Source organism: Molossus molossus, unplaced genomic scaffold, assembly GCF_014108415.1.
Source record: "Molossus molossus isolate mMolMol1 unplaced genomic scaffold, mMolMol1.p scaffold_m16_p_12, whole genome shotgun sequence".
Taxonomy (NCBI): Eukaryota; Metazoa; Chordata; class Mammalia; order Chiroptera; family Molossidae; genus Molossus; species Molossus molossus.
The window spans coordinates 30315579-30332881 of NW_023425347.1; the positions used below are offsets into that span (position 1 = coordinate 30315579).

General features: G+C 40.4%; 1 pseudogene; it reads left to right on the top strand.

Annotated features, from left to right (window-relative positions):
- Positions 1–411: 411 nt before the first annotated feature.
- Positions 412–988, top strand: LOC118626657 (annotated as a pseudogene).
- Positions 989–17303: the final 16315 nt, after the last annotated feature.

Genomic DNA, 17303 nt, shown 5'->3' on the forward strand with positions numbered 1-17303 from the left:
GCACTGAAATTCCGACTCAGAGCACACGCCCAGCTTGCCAGTTTTATCCCAGGTTGAGTGCATACGTGAGGCAACCGATCCATGTTTCTCTCTCACATCAATGTTTCTCTCCCTCTCTTCCTCTCTTTCTAAAAAAAATCAGTGAAAGTATATTTTAAAAAAAGGAAAGAAATGGCAGTTTTCCCCAGCTTTGGGTGGTGGCTGCTTCAGCTTCCCATTGGAGGAGGGTGAGGTGGTGTGGACAGCGGCTCCGGAACCCCGCGCCCTGCCACCTGCAGCCCCGCACCCGCCCGCCTCTGGTCAGGGGACTGAACCGTAACAGAGTTTCGTGCCGCATCCCAAGCCCACTGCCGCGTCCCAAGCCTGCCGCTTCTCACCTCAGCGTCCGGCTGCCGCGGTCCACCCAGTGGCTCAGATGCAGGCCATTAAGTGTGTGGTGGTGGGAGACGGAGCTGTGGGTAAAACCTGCCTGCTGATCAGTTACACAACCAATGCATTTCCTGGAGAGTATATCCCCACTGTCCTTGACAACTATTCTGCCAATGTAATGGTAGATGGAAAACCGGTGAATCTGGGCTTATGGGATACTGCTGGACAAGATAATGACAGATTATGTCCCCTCTCCTATCCACAGACAGATGTATTCTTAATTTGCTTTTCTCTTGTGAGTCCTGCGTCATTTGAAAATGTTTGTGCAAAGTGGTATCCTGAAGTGTGACACCATTGTCCCAACACTCCCATCATCCTGGTGGGGACTAAGCTTGATCTTAGGGATGATAAAGACACAATTGAGAAACTGAAGGAGAAGCTCACACCCATCACCTATCCGCAGGGTTTAGCCACGGCTAAGGAGATCGGTGCTGTGAAATACCTGGAGTGCTCAGCTCTCACAGAGCAAGGCCTCAGGACAGTGTTGGATGAAGCTATCCCAGCATTTCTCTGCCCGCCTCCCATCAAGAAGAGGAAGAGAAAATGCCTGCTGTTGTAAATGCCTGGGCCCTCTGCCCATGCCCTGTCCCCTGGGAACCTTTGTATGCTTTGCTCAAAAACGATGGAGCCTTCCCATTCAATGCCAAGTTTTTGTTACAAATTAGTTTTTCCATAAACCCATTTTGAACCAATTAGTAACTTTTAGGTTTTACTTAAAGAAATAAGTGTAAGAGTTCAAACTTTAACATTCTATTAAAATTTAGCCCTAAAATGACAAAAAGAACGAAAGAAATGAAAGAAAAGAAAGGAGGAAAGAAGAGAAATAAAAGACCTTGATGTGGCACCTTCAGGAGACCTTGGTTAATTGCACTGTTTTTTTCATTTGGCATTTTCGCCCGTATACTTTCAGGTTCTTTAATTTCTAAAGTTGCAGACACTTGTTCTTCAGTGCTACTAAGTTTAACCAAACCAAAATTTTTTCGATAAAACAATATCTAAAATTATCTTAAACCCTGCCGGTTTGGCTCAGCAGTTAGAGCGTTGGCCTGTGGTCCCTGGAGACCCTGGTTCGGTTCCCGCTAAGGGCATGTACCTCGGTTGCAGTTTGTCCCTGGCCCTGGTTGGGTCGTGTGGGTGGCAACCACTCCATGTGTCCCTTTCACATTGATGTTTCTCTCTCTCTCTTTCCCTCCCACTCTATCTGATCAAAAAATGAAAAAATGGCTAGTGGTCAAGACGGCAGCATAGGTAAACGTGGTATCGCGTCCTCCCACAATCACCTCAAAGTTACAACTAAACTACAGAACAACCATCATTCAAAGCCACCTGAAATCAAGCTGAATGGAAGTCATACAACTACAAAATTAAAGAAGGAGCTGCATCGAGACTGGTAGGAGGGGCGGAGGCGCGACAGGCTGGTCCCATACCCACGTGTGGCGGATAAAAATCAGGAGGCTCCCTCGGCTGGTAGGATCCTCCCTGAGGACTGAGGGATCCCTGTCCCACACCAGGTGCCCCGCTCAGGGTTCCAGTGACAGGAAGAGAAGTCCCTATAACTTCCGGCTAGAAACACCAGCGGGAACTAAGGCTCAGGGAGGCTGAAGCGGCTGGAGCCCCAGGTAGCTGATCTTAAAGGGCCTGTGCATGGACTTACTTGGACTTACTCCCTCTAAGCTCAGAAGGAAAGTAGCATGAGGGGCACCAGAGACATACAGGGAAGAACTGAGCTATTTGGCACTGGAGGGAGGGCTGGAGAAGGGGCTTTCTCCTAGACAGACTTCATTTGGTGAGCCCTTCCCTGGGACGGCAGACAACTGCCATTATCTGGGACTCCAGCAACTTGGCTCAAACTTTTTGCCCCGCCCTGGTGATTCCCTGAGGCCCCGCCCCCACCCAACTTTCAGGCCCACCCAAACTGTTGCCAGTTGATTTACCATAGGATTGGCCTGTCTTAGATCCTGCTTCAGGTTTTCCTAAATTCTGTCAAACAAGCAGCATCTGGTCTCAGCTAGCCCCATACCTCTCGTTAAGTAATAATAGAAACAAACACAGGGAGGCAGCCAAAATGAGAAGACAAAGAAACAGGTCCCAAATGAAAGAGCAGAACAGAACTCCAGGAAAAGAACTAGCGAAATGGAGATAAGCAACCTAACAGACGCTGAGTTCAAAACACTGCTTATAAGGATGCTCAATGAACTTAGTGAGAACCTCAGTGAACTTAGTGAGGGCCTCAAGAGCATAAAAAAGGAGCAGTCAGAAATGAAGGAGGCACTAACTGAAATAAATAATAATTTACACAGATTCAATAATAGAGTAGGTAAAGCCAAGAAGCAAACCATTGATTTGGAATCTAAGGAAGCAAAAGACACCCAATCAGAACAGCAAAAAGAAAAAAAGAATCCAAAAAAATAAGGATGGTATAAGGAGCCTCTGGGACAACTTCAAGCGTGCCAACATTCGCATCTTGGGGGTGCCAGAAGGAGAAGAGAGAGAACAAGAAATCGAAAACCTATTTGAAACAATAATGGCAGAAAACTTTCCTAACTTGGTGAAGGAAACCGACATACAAGTCCAGAGAGAGTCCCAAACAAGATGAACCCCAAGACGCCCACACCAAGACATATCATCATCAAAATGCAAAAGGTTCCAGACAAAGAGAGAATCTTAAAAGCAGCAAGAGAAAAGCAGATACTTATCTACAAGGGAGTTCCCATTAGACTGTCAGCTGATTTCTCAAAAGAAACTTTGCAGGCCATAAGAGAGTGGCAAGAAATATTCAGAGTGATGAAAAGCAAGAACCTACAACCAAGATTACTCTGTCCTGTAAAGATATCATTTAGAATCGATGGCCATATAAAGAGTTTTCCAGACAAGGAAAAGCTAAAGAAATTCATCACCACCAAACCATTATTATATGAAATGTTGAAGGGTCTTCTTGAAGAAAAAGATAAAAAATATGAACAAACAAAATGGCAATGAATACATATCTATCAACAATTGAATCTACAAAGAAAATGAACAAGCAGAACAGAAACATTCTCATAGATACAGAGAACATTTTGTTGGTTACCAGATGGGAGGGGGGTTGAGGGAATGAGTGAAAAAGGTGAAGGGATTAAGAAGTTCAAATTGGTTGCTAGACTGACAAACCTCAAAGGGAAGGAGGATTGGGGGGTGGGAAGAAATAAACCAAAGAACTTATATGCATATATGCATAACCAATGGATACAGACAACAGTGTGGGGAAAGGCAGGACGGGGGTGGGAGGGAGAAGGAGGGGGTCAATGGGAGAAAAATGAGGAACGTTTGTAATACATTCAACAATAAAGATAAGTTAAAAAAAAATAGAAAAATGTCCTCGGGTGAGGATAAGATAGATAGATAGATAGATAGATAGATAGATAGAATGCAAATAGTACTATCCTCTACTCATTTGTCATTGCTAACACACCAGTTGCTAGTTGGTGGTAATAGAAATTAAAAAAAATAACATCGCCCTGGCCGGTTTGGCTCAGCGGTTAGAGCGTCGGCCTGCGGTCCTGAGAGACCCAGGTTCGGTTCCCGCTAAGGGCATGTACCTCGGTTGTAGTTTGTCCCCGGCCCTGATTGGTCGTGCGGGTGGCAGCCACTCGATGTGTCCCTTCACATCGATGTTTCTCTCTCTCTCTCTCTCTTCCTCTCTCTCCCTCCCGCTCTATCTGAACAACAACAACAACAAAAAAAAGGAAAAATGTCCTCAGGTGAGGATAAAAAAAATAAATAAATAACATCTATTATATACTTCTTTTGTGATTAGCACTGTGCTAAGTACTTTTACTTAAGTACTTAAGTATTATTTAATCCTCACAGCAACTATTTGATAGATACTGTTTCAATCTCCATTCTACAGATAAGAAAAGTGAAGCTGGGAGAAACTGAATAACTTTCCTAAAGTCAGTATAGCAATCAAGATGGTTTAGATTATGTTGCAAGAGCAAATAACCCCCAAATCTCAAAAGATTTTTTTCTTTCTCATTTTATGGGTTCATGCTGAGTCTGCAAGAGGATGTATCACACAGTAATCATTAAAGAATCCATTGGAACTGTTGTGAAGAAGTAATAAAGGTATCTTGAAATATAGGCTTTGGACAGATGGAGAAAAAGGAAGAAAATATTTGTGTTCAAAGTAACAATATAAAGTTGTAGAGACAGAAATTGTTCTGGGAACAGAGAGGAGATCCCCTTAATTGTAGCAAAGCATTTGTGTTTACAGTAGTGAGAGAGAAGTAGGAGCCCAATACATGAGGCAGTAGAATCATGAAATAATAGAAGCTTAGAAATAGGAGAGCGAAGCCAGTCAGTTTAACAAGAGCAACAGAAGCAAGATGAGGAGCTTAAGACCTCAAAAACTCAGGCCAGATCCCTGGCCAGTTTGGCTCAGCAGTAAGAGTGTCGGCCTGCGGTCCAGAGAGACCCAGGTTCGGTTCCCGCTAAGGGCATGTACCTTGGTTGCAGTCTGTCCCCAGCCCTGGTCGGGTCGTGTGGGTAGCAGCCAGTCAATGTGTCCCTTTCACGGCGATATTTCTCTCTCTCTCTCCCTCCCACTCTATTTGAACAAAAAATGGAGAAAAAAAATGTCCTCGAGTGAGGATAAAAGAAAAAAAATGTGATGCAAATAAAACTTTCTTTCAAATGATGTGAATTTTGAATCTAATTCAACCATATTAATTCAGTTTGAAAAGCATTTGAAGCAATGGAACTAGGAAGCCAACTTCTGTAAATCCCATTTATTCATTTATACATTGCTTTCATTCAACAAGTGTTTTTTGGGTATCTAACATATACTTTCTAAGTACTGGGGATATGGCACTAAACAAGAACGACACCTTCCTGGGATTTATACCTAAAGAAATAATATCAAAGAAGGGGCGGGGGAGCTGTATTTTGTTATGTTGTTGACATTAGAAAAAGAAGTAATATAACTAAAATAATAGAGAAATGATTAATTATAGTATAACTGAAGAATTATTCAGTGTAACTGAAGAACTATTATGTAGCCATTAAAATTATTATGTATGACTATGGTACTGTTCCTCTCAGATTAAAGCAAAATACAACATTGTTATCAGAACTATGTGGAAACATAGACACGTGGGTAAAGACTTATAGAAACATGTAAAATAATTAGCATAGGTGTATTGGAAAACAGAGGTTATTGGTGATTTTACTTTTGATTTTTCCTTAAAGATATTTTTAAAAATTGTAAATAATGTAGTTTTTAAAATGTCTTATACTAATCTTAAAACATTAACAAGTAGTGAGAAATGTTATTCTACTGATTTATAAATATATCTGTTCTTCACATTCAGAGCGAGACTTGTTAAAGCAGTCGTTGGATTTTAAATCTGTTTAGCTAGTAAAGCTCTCAAGTTTGTAATCCCCACGTGAAATCTAATTCACAGATTTTTTTTTTTTTAATCCTCACCCAAGGACATTTTTCCATTTTTTGTTCAGATAGACCGGGAGGGAGAGAGAGAGAGAAACATCGACATGAAAGGGACACATCGAGTGGCTGCCACCCGCACAACCCAACCAGGGCCGGGGACAATCTGCAGGCAAGGTACATGCCCTTAGTGGGAACTGAACCCAGGTCTCTTGGGACCGCAGGCCAATGCTCTAACTGCTGAGCCAAACCAGCCAGGGCTAATTTACAAATTTTATACCAGTTATTTAAATATGTGTTTTTATTGATTTTAGAGAGAAGAAAGAGAGAGAAACATCGATGTGAGAGAGAAAATCAGTTGCCTCCAGCAAGCACCCCTACAAGGGACTGAACCTGCAACCTGGGCATGTGTCCGACCTACGGAGCCACACCAGCCAGGGCTGTACCAGTTATTTATTGTCCCAAAAATAATACCTAACAAGTCACCCCAAAAGTCAGTAGATTAAAACAATATGCCCTGGCTGGTTTGGGTCAGCGGTTAGAGTGTCGGCCTGTGGTCCAGAGAGACCCGGGTTTGGTTCCCGCTAAGGGCATGTACCTCGGTTGCAGTTTGTCCCCGGCCCTGGTTGGTCGTGCGGGTGGCAGCCACTCGATGTGTCCCTTTCATGTCCATGTTTCTCTCTTTCTCTCTCTTCCTCTCTCTCCCTCCCACTCTATCTGAACAAAAAATGGAAAAATGTCCCCGGGTAAGGATAAAAAAATAAATAAATAAAACAATAAACATGTATTATTTCCTAGGAGTACAGGCATTGTTAGTTGGGCAACTCTTCTGGAATCAGCTGGGCTCACTCATTTTCTGAGTCAGGTGTGGGTTGGGAAAGTGGCTCTCCTAATTTTGCCTGGACCAGCTGTCTGTCATCAGGTCTAGAAGGCCTTTGTTCTTTTCCATTGTCTCACGTTCTTCTAGTAGGTCAGCCTGAGCATGTTCTCCTGATGAAGCAGGAACTGTTAACTCATTTACTCATTTACTTAATAGGTCTCCTATGTGCCAGGCACTGTAACAAGGAAGTAGGGAAATAAAGTTGGAAGTTTCCTCTTCTCTGGTCCACAGGCCGACGCTCCTACCGCTGAGCCAAACCGGCCAGGGCTGGAAGTTTCCTCTTCTGTTGAGTTGAGATAAGAGAGTAAACCAGGGACTATAGTGCAGTATGGTAAGTGCATGATCGTGGTGTGGCAGGCCCTTTGGGTACAGTGAAGGACCTTCCAAATCAAAACAGGTAAGTATGGAGTGTTACAGAGGAGGTAATCCTTGTGCAAGTTTTCAGGAAGAAGAGGAAGTGAATTTAGTGCAGGGAAACAGCAAAAACTCAGTGAGACAGAATGTCATGGCATTTTTGGTAAACTACAATATTTTGGTGGAGAGAAAGGAACATGTGAAGGAGTAGCATGAGAGACAGCTATTCAGGGAAGTGTAGCAGTTAAGTTCTGCTAATTGCAAATAACAACTCCAGCTAGTTAAGTTGACTGTATCAGAAGGATACTGAAGTATCTTACAGAATTTTGGGAATTGTAAAACCAGGGAAATTCAGTAGGAATCTATAAATTGTCCTCTTGGTGGGCTGTAAACAACATCCATCTCTTTGCATCTCAATTCAAAATTTATGTTTCCTAGGAGAGCAAGTCTGTCTGGCCATTTGGGTCAGATTTCTACTCCCATGTCACTCAGCTGTGACTAGACTGCAAGTTACAGTGGATGTTTGCTGCTGTTCCACCCCTATGCTGGGGAGGCAGGTGTCACTGTGAGCTGTGTGGCTGGTCTAAGAGATATCTGTTGTGTTTTATTATTTGGTTGCCTTTCCCCACGTGTACATGACAAAAAAGTCACCAGCCTATTTGATCCAGGTTTTCTATTACAAAAGTCCTCTTTCCGAATGGGGTAGTCCCAGAGACGTGGAAGCGGGGTACAGACTGACAATCCCCTAAAGAGGGGGGTGGTAGGGGAGAGATAAACCACAGAACTTATATGCATGTATGCATGAACAGTGGACATGGACAACAATCTGGGGAAAGGGCAGGGAGGGAAGGGGAGGGGGGAATCAGTGGGGGAAAAAGGAGAAACATCTGTAACAAAAATTAATTAATTAAAAAAAAAAAAAGTCCTCTTTCCAAGCCCGGAGGTACATCCAGCTGGTGGAACATCTTGGGGTTATTGTTCTCCCAGTCCTGACCTCTGGATGTAAAATGCCCATTCTTTTTCCAGTTCTGGCATGGCCTTATCTAGATGTGGTTCCTCCTGGTATGTAATCCAAGGACTAAATGGTAAGTATAATTACTACCAGTACACTATAAATAATTGTTGGGGCCAGAGGTGGCAACGCTTGCTACAGAAAGAAAGGAAGGATAAGACAACAGTTATAGTTCTCATTTTAAAAGGGAAAAAATAAAGTTTCCATCTTCAGTCATTCCTGCAATATATGTGCTGACTACTCATTCTTGCTACTGTTAATGAGGCTATAAACAGCAAATATGATTACCCATTCCAACTCTCCTTGCTTGCTGCTAATATCACAACTGACTGAGGACTTTAGCTACTAGGGTGATTTAAACCTTCAGATCTAAGCCCTTGGTGATCATCAGCATGAATTGTGTCAAACTAAACAAAGGCAATGAAGCAGACTGGAGAATGACTATAAGGTTGAATGACTGGGAACAAATCCATATTTGTTCAATAAATGGTCTCTATTTTACAGATGATGAAACTGAAGCACAGAGAGTTTAGATTAACTCTTAAGTAATAGTCAGGGTTTAAACCCGTGCTGTCTGTCTCCCAACAACCCTCCTACATAGTTACGTTATACTGCCTCTGCACTCTCGTGGACACTGAGTGCGGGCGCTGGGCCTTCCGTACCCAAGATTTAGTCATGTTTTGGCTCTTCAACTTTAACTAGCCTTGTGACCAAGAATAAGTTACTTAATTTTTCTATTTCAGTCTTTTTATCTATATAATGGAGATACCCTTTGGGCTAATTAAATAAATTTATTAAGATGTTGACTATTATTATTAATTCAATAAAACCTTATTGAGCATATCATGTACATGGTGTATAAGACAGACATAATTCCTGCTCATGGATCTTTTAATAAAAAGGATCTGTACTGAGCCATAAATAAAAATAGCACTGTGTGGTCCATACATGTGCCATTCTCGCCTTAGCTTAATGAACACCAAGACTGATATATGGGAACATAACAATGATTGTGAACTGCAGAGGACAGATCAGGAAGAGAAACAAGCCTGGAACAATTAAAAGTAAAGGGAGTGAAACAAGGAACAGGAGTGAAATCAGGTAAACTTTCAAGAGACAGAGTATTGCCTGGTTTTCTTAAGCGTAGCACGTAAGTCTGGATTTTACAAGAAAAGTGGAAAGAATTGATCAAAAGATCCTTGTCATAGAACAGGAAGATAGTAGGTGAAATGAGAAATGATCTGTGAGAGACCTGTGGAGATGGAGTGGTAGATATCCTCAATATACTGTAGAAAGCATGATTAAAGGGAAGGAAGTAAGAAACATTAAAAGAAAACTATCCAAATCAGCATTAGAGAACAGCCACATGTAATATGAACCAAGAGATAAAATCAAATTTGTGTCTCAGGGGGTAAAATAAGCCTTTTTTCAGGTTGAATTCCCCTGCCACTTGGCTTGTTTTCTTCACTGTAAGTGAGCACTAGGGAAAGAACAGGCTTCAGAGATTCTGCCCAAGCAATTCACAGACCGTTTGCTAGTTAATCACTATGTAGCTCTTTTTTTCAGTTAGGTTCATAGGATTTAATCTTGGTTTTTGATAGCAAGTATTATTTTTAACATTTATCAGTGTACCAAAATATTTCTAAAAATGTCTTAGAATGTATGTAGGGAAAGAAAAGTGATTATATATATAATCCTTAGAGGGACCTAATATAAAATTCTGCAGATTTTCCCTTATGAGCATGATTTTTTAATTTGACCTAAATAATTGTCAAAGTTAAGGCCAATATTTGCCATAATAAGATAGTACATGGATTAACTGACTAATTATTGTGTTTCCAGGAGCACCAAATGGTAAGTGGCTTAATTGTGGCTAAATTACAGGCAAAGTGGTTGAGAAAAGTCATTGTTCCCAAGTAAATCCCAGTTTACAGTGTTTATCATCAAACCTGTCATCTTTACTAAAACTAAATTTAAGGTTATTGTTTAGATAATAAATAAATAATTTTTGTAATTTTTTTTTAGCTAAAGGGACATCTAAAGCACTAAGATAAATCCATCTTTCACACAGATGATTTTCTGTGTGTTTGAAGTTTCAATTTAAAGAATAGCAAAGTTTATTTCAATTTCTATAGTGTAATTATGTTGATTGTATTGGAAAAACATAAAGGAATAAGTTTAACTTTAAGATCTATAGTTGGTTACAAAAAGTTAGTCATGCATATGAAATTTGTTGAGCATTTCAAATTCATTAATAATATTTAGCTTCTGAATAATAAATATATACATTTATGCATATACCATACATAATACAGTAACAATATATTATTGACTTATTGAGCAAAATATGATCATGGCCCTGGTTGGTTTGGCTTAGTGGTTAGAAGGTCGACCCTCGGACTGAAGGGTCTTGGGTTTGATTCCCAGTCAAGGGCATGTACCTGGGTTTTGAGTTTGATCCCCAGTCCTGGTTGGGATCATGCAGGAGGCAGTCAATTGATGTGTCTCTCTCATGTCGATGTTTTCTCTCTCTCTCCCTTCCACCATTCCACTCTATCTAAAAGTATCTTCGGGTGAGGATTAACAACCAAACAAACAAAAATATATGTATGATCATAAAATAGGCCATTACAGTCCAAAAAATTCAGATCAGAATATTTAACAACACAAATCTGTTAGCAATGGTATTGTTATAACATATTTATAACATTCTTTGATATTAAAAAAGCCAAAGATTCATGCAGTATCTTTCTGGCATTTGAACTGACATCTCTTCACCTTCTACACAATTGCTGATTGAGAGTGTAAGTGGTTAGATCTGTCAGGCAGCTTTATATTTTCATAATAAAATTCAATGTTATGCAGACCCAAGTACTGTAGATAGATTAAAAAGTAGCATTTCTGCCCTGGCTGGTTTGGCTCAGCGGTTAGAGTGTTGGCTTGCGGTCTGGAGAGACCCAGGTTTGGTTCCTGCTAAAGGCACGTACCTTGGTTGCAGTTTGTCCCTGGCCCTGGTTGGGTCGTGTGGGTGGCAACCACTCGATGTGTCCCTTTCACATTGATGTTTCTCTCTCTTTCCCTCCCACTCTATCTGAACAAAATATCGAAAAATGTCCTCAGGGGAGGATAAAAGTAGCATATCTTATTGAGGAGGAAAATATAAATGATACAATAAATGAAGGACCCACTGGCCAATTGTTTGAAGGGGAAAAAAATACACCATGTGCCAGAATAAATTCCTGGTGGATTAAAGAGTTTAATATAAAAATTAAGCCATAAAATTAGTAAAAGAAAATAAAGAGAAATACTTATATAATCTTGGGAATAGAAATTATACCTAATGAAATGTAAAGCAAAAGGATGATTTTGAAAAATACATAAAAAATTGCCCAGCCAGTGTGGCTCAGTGGATTGAGTGTTGTGCCATGGACAGAGAGGTCCAGGTTCGATTCCCAGTCAGGGCACATGTCTGGGTTTTGGGCTCAATTCCCAGTAGGGGGCATGCAGGAGGCAGCTGATGGATGTTTCTCTCTCACATTGATGTTTCTATCTTGCTCTCCCTTCCTCTCTCTCTAAAAAAAACAATAAAAACATATTTATATAAAAAAATACACAACTGGGGAGGAGGGCCTGGGAGGAGGGTGTCAGTGGGGGAAAAAGGAGAATCATCTGTAACAAAACTTAATTAAATTAAAAAAATACACAACTGAAACGTGATTTAAAAAATCACCAAAAACTTAAATGGCAAATATCAAACTGAAAGGGAACAAAAATCAGGAAAAAAATATAAAGGACAAATGCAAACTGGAAGGGAAAAAGGGACAAAGGGATAAGAGGTTGTAGAAAACCATAAGAAAAATATAAATGGACAAAGGACTTCTATAGGTAAGTAAAAAAAAAAAAAAAGGAATAAAAAAGGTCAATATAGATAAATTATTTTTCATTTTCATCAGTAATAAAAATTGCAAATCAGCCCTGGCTGGTTTGGCTCAGCGGTTAGAGCGTCGGCCTGTGGTCTGGAGAGACCTGGGTTCGGTTTCCGCTAAGGGCACGTACCTTGGTTGCAGTTTGTCCCTGGCACTGGTTGGGTTGTGCGGGTGGCAGCCACTTGATGTGTCCCTTTCACGTTGATATTTCTCTCTCTCTCTCTCCCTCCCACTCTATCTGAACACAAAACGAAAAAATGACCTCAAGTGAGGATAAAAAAAAATTGCAAATCAAAACATTGCCTTGGCCTAATTGGTAAGGATTATTATTTAAAGATAATATCCTGCATTAGAGAGGGCATCTGTTCTCCATCGCCTTTGACAAAATGTCTGAAAAGTACATACCTTTTAACCAGCCATTCTACTTCAAATAATGCTAAGGAAATAATGATGTGTGCCATATGATGTTTACTGTAATTTCCTTCCTTGCTTCCCCCACCTCTCTCTCTTTCTCTCTCTCTCTTTTTTACTTTTTTTTTTTTGGTTTATGTTTGATATTATTACTGAAAATGGGGGAAAATGAAAATATCTAACAAAAAGGGGACTGGTTAAATTAAGTATGGTAAATCCATTCAACAAAACATCCACACTATTCAACCAAGAAAAATGACACCATAGTAAAAGTATTTGAAAGATGCTCACAATATATTGTTAAGAAGGAAAATCAGAATACAGAGTAAAATGTATTGGGGGAGGGTCTTTCCTTTCTTTCTTTCTCTCTCTCTCCCTTCCTCCTACAACCTACACACCCACACCCACATATACACTTACTAGAAAGGTATTGGAAAAACATAATAAATCACGTGAAAGGGAGATTACTGGATGGTTAAATGTTCTTCTTTTTGCCTGTTGTTATTTTCTAACTTTACTACAATGAACAGGAATTACTTTTTTGATATGCAAAAGTATTTTAAAATTAAGCATATAATGTTACTTAGTGGTTGCCTTTTCAACATATATAAGAATCATCAGTTAGCCAGTTGGTTACATATGTTTTAATTCCAGTATCTTGGAAATTGTGATACAAAATTGAGGGAAAAAATTTTTTTTGGCCTGGTCGGTGTGGCTCAGAGATTGAGCGACATCCCATGGACATCTTGAGATGTCCCAGTTCAATACCCAGTCAGAGCACATGCCTGGGTTTCGGGCTCAATCCCAGTAGAGGGCATGCAGGTGGCAGCTGATCTGTTTCTCTCTCACATCAATGTTTTTTTCTCTCTCTCTTTTCCACTCTCTCTCTAAAAAAATCAATAAACACACACACACACATATATTTTTTTAAATCCTCACTTGAGGATATTTTTCCATTTCTCTTCAGATAGAGTGGGAGAGAGAGAGAGAGACATATCAACTGGTTGCTTCCTGCATGACCCCAACCAGAGCTGGGGACCGAACTGCAACCAAGGTACATGCCCTTGACCAGAATTAAACCCAAGACTCTTTTGTCTTTGGATCGACACTGTAACCCCTGAGCCAAACCAGCCAGGGCAATAAAAACATATTTAAAAACAAACAAACAAACAAAATTTTTTTTGAGTCCTACAATGCTATATAATTGGTAGATCATTTTTCATTTCATAAGGTATTTATTGTCACTATTTTTATTGTTACTATGGCATGTTTTATACACATAATGGCTGAGGTTAGGAATTTTTGTCCTGAAAAACATATCATAATATCAAATCTGAAGTAAATAATGATTTCCTCCTTTAATTATAACAAGGACGTGGGAAGAAGTAGAAGGCAAAAGGCTCTGTGTTACCATGGGGATGAATTAAGTTCTTCATGGTACAAACCAATCCCATTCCAGCTTCAGGGTCAATGACTCACTAGCTCATGGGGAAATTAACACTACTGAAGTGCACACCTACTATCTACACAAAGTGATTTTCATTACTCAGAGAACTGCTGTAAAATATTATTCAGGGAAATCAAAGAAAACCAATCTAAATTAGTATTTAAAAAATTCTAATTGGGCAGTATTTAAGATGCATAAGAAGAAAATTCTGCCCTGGCCTGTTTGGCTCAGCAGTTAGAGCATCGGCCTGCGGTCCAGAGAGACCCGGTTTCGGTTTCCGCTAAGGGCACGTACCTCGGTTGCGGTTTGTCTCTGGCCCTGGTTGGGTCATGCGGGTGGCGACTACTTGATGGTCCCTTTCACATCGATGTTTCTCTCTCTCTCTCCTTCCCACTCTATCTGAACAAAATATCAAAAAAAAAAGAAGAAGAAAATTCTTATCCCAGGTGACTCCAGAACTGTTAAGAACAGATTAAGAATTGATATGGATACTAATTAAAATAATTAAAGTAAAATCGCAAAAACACTTCTGTTAAGTATTTCAATTACTTTAAAACTTTTTATTTATTTGCTAATTTTAGAGAGACAGAGGATGGGGGAGAGAGTAACGTCAGCTGGTTGTTCTACCCATCCAAGTACTCGTTGGTTGCTTCCTGTATGTGACCTGACTGGGGATCGAACCCACAACCCTGGCACATCGGGAGGATGCTCTAACCAACTGAGCTACCCAGCCAGGAAACTTCAATTAACTTTTAAAACAGAATTTCTTAAAATAATCCCCAAAGTAATCTTATAATTTGTTAATTTTAAGGATCTATGTTAAACTCTGGGGCCAATCAATCCTACAATCTAGTGGGGAAGCCAAGGTAGCCATTCATAATTCATTCACTCATTCAGTAAAATTGATTGGACCCTACTATGTGCCAACCAACAAGTGGAGCGTTAAGCATTAAAGAATACCGCCCTGGCCGGTTTGGCTCAGCGGTTAGAGTGTCAGCCTGCGGTCCCGAGAGACCCAGGTTTGGTTCCCGCTATGGGCATGTACCTCGGTTGCAGTTTGTCCCCGGCCCTGGTTGGGTTGTGTGGGTGGCAACTACTCGATGTGTCCCTTTCACGTCGATGTTTCTCTCTCTCTCTCCTTCCAACTCTATCTGAACAAAATATCAAAAAAAAAAAAGTCCTTGGGTGAGGATAAAAAAAAAAGAATACCTAAAACATGCCTCTTATCCTCAAAAGCTCCCATTTAGAAGATAGGTTTTTAAATAAATTTCTGCTATCAAGTCAATCTCAGCAATTGCCATACCCACTGCTCCTAGAACTCTGGCTGTAGCCCCAGATGAATGAACAGCCCTGAGTGACCATGTTCTGCACAGAGTGACCAACTCACTTCCTTTTTCACCTGCTTTCCCTGCCATAGTTAGGAAAAAAGTCTTGGCCCAAAAAGTTACTCTCAGAGACAGCCAGGGTAGCAGTCAGATTTTCTTTTGAGAGATCCAACATGAGCCCTGGCCGGTGTGGCTCAGTTGGCTGAGTGTCATTCCATGCACCACAAGGTGGCCAGTTTGATTTCTGGTCAGGGTACATGCCCTGGTTGCAGGCTCGATCCCTGGCTGGGGGCGTGTAGGAGGCAGTGGATGGATGTATGGTTCTTACATGAATGTTTCTCTCTCTCTCTCTCCAAAAAAATCAATGGGGGAAAAAAGGGAGTTTCAACATGAGATACAAAGGGCGAGTTAGTAGTTGGTAGTAGGAGCTGAAGTTGAATCTGAAAGGACTCACAGAGAAAGACCATCATAAGCCTTCAATAGACCAAAGCTATGAGAAAACAAGCTTTACAGTACATATACAGAGATGCGGAGGGAGTTAATGGTAGCAATAGATGAGGGAGGAAAAATGGAGACAAATGTGGTTACCTCTATGGTGAGGGATCAATGAACTGAAGTTAAAAAAGGACTGGTGATATGATCCCATTTTTAGGGCTGTTTTGTTTCCTGGATATTTATTTAATGTAAGAATCCTTATCATATGGCATGAGGTAGAAAAAAATAGGATTCAGAATTTCATAGAATCTTCTGGTTTGGCCATGACAGAATAATGGATATACCTTCCCACAATAAATAACAACAAAACTGGATAAAATAAATGAAGCAACTGTTTTCAGACATTGGACAGTAGATAGCACAGAGCTATAATCCTTGAGAGAAGGGGAACTAAGAAGGTGTTAATCACACAGCAATTCAACATTTACTTAACAAGCAAAGAAAATATTAAACATCTATTTAGGAATACTTCGCATGAATCCTTTTAATATTTACTTTATTTCTAGAATCATCCATATACCCTGACTCTCACATGTAATCCAACACTAATTTTCTATGATAGCACATCAGTGTAATGCATTCAAGCTTCCACGAACTACCATGGGAGAGAAGTAGTTAACATTGGGCCCACTGCAATAGTAAGAAAGTTACTTTTATAAAAATTAGACTGGCCCTGGCCGGTTTGGCTCAGCGGTTAGAGCGTCGGCCTGAGGTCCAGAGACACCCGGGTTCGGTTCCCGCTAACGGCATGTACCTCGGTTGCAGTTTGTCCCCAGCCCTGGTTGGGTTGTGCGGGTGGCAACTACTCGATGTGTCCCTTTCACATCGATGTTTCTCTCTTTCTTTCTCTCACCCTCTCTATCTGAACAAAATATGGAAAATGTCCTTGGATGATAAAAAAAAAAAAATTAGACTGGACTCCATAATGAATTGTACAACTAGATTAACTCTCTAGAAATCTGAATTATACTACTACAAACTATTTACAGATGGTCAACTGCAAGTTCATATTTGGAAATAAACAAGGAAGTCCATAGCGTATGTTTAGTCAATTACACACCGGAAGTTCAGTAGCTCTCTGTAAGGAGGGACATGCTGTGCATTAACACGAAGACACCAGAAGGATACAGTGATTGGCACTAAAGCCTGATGCACTTGTATAATGAAGGAAAAATTTCTAAATGCAGATATAAATAATACTTATTAAAAATGAAATACTCGTCCTGGCCGGTTTGGCTCAGTAGTTGGAGCGTTGGCCTGTGGACTAGAGAGTCCCGGGTTCAGTTCCCACTAGGGGCACGCACCAAAAAAAAAAAAAAAAAAAAGAAGTACTGGAACATATAAGTGGAGAATAGACTATTTTGGCTATTATGAATAATGTAGTAGTCATATATTACCTGCTAATTGTATAAAACTAATCGGTACTCCAAAATGTCTTACTATTACTAATAAAAAAAAATTTATTAACCCCACTGTGTTATTAAGATACAGGCTGACACCCTGACCGGTTTGGCTCAGCAGTTAGAGCGTCAACCCTCAGACCAATGATTCACAGGTTCGATTCCAGTCAAGGGCACGTACCTCGGTTATGGTTCATCCCCA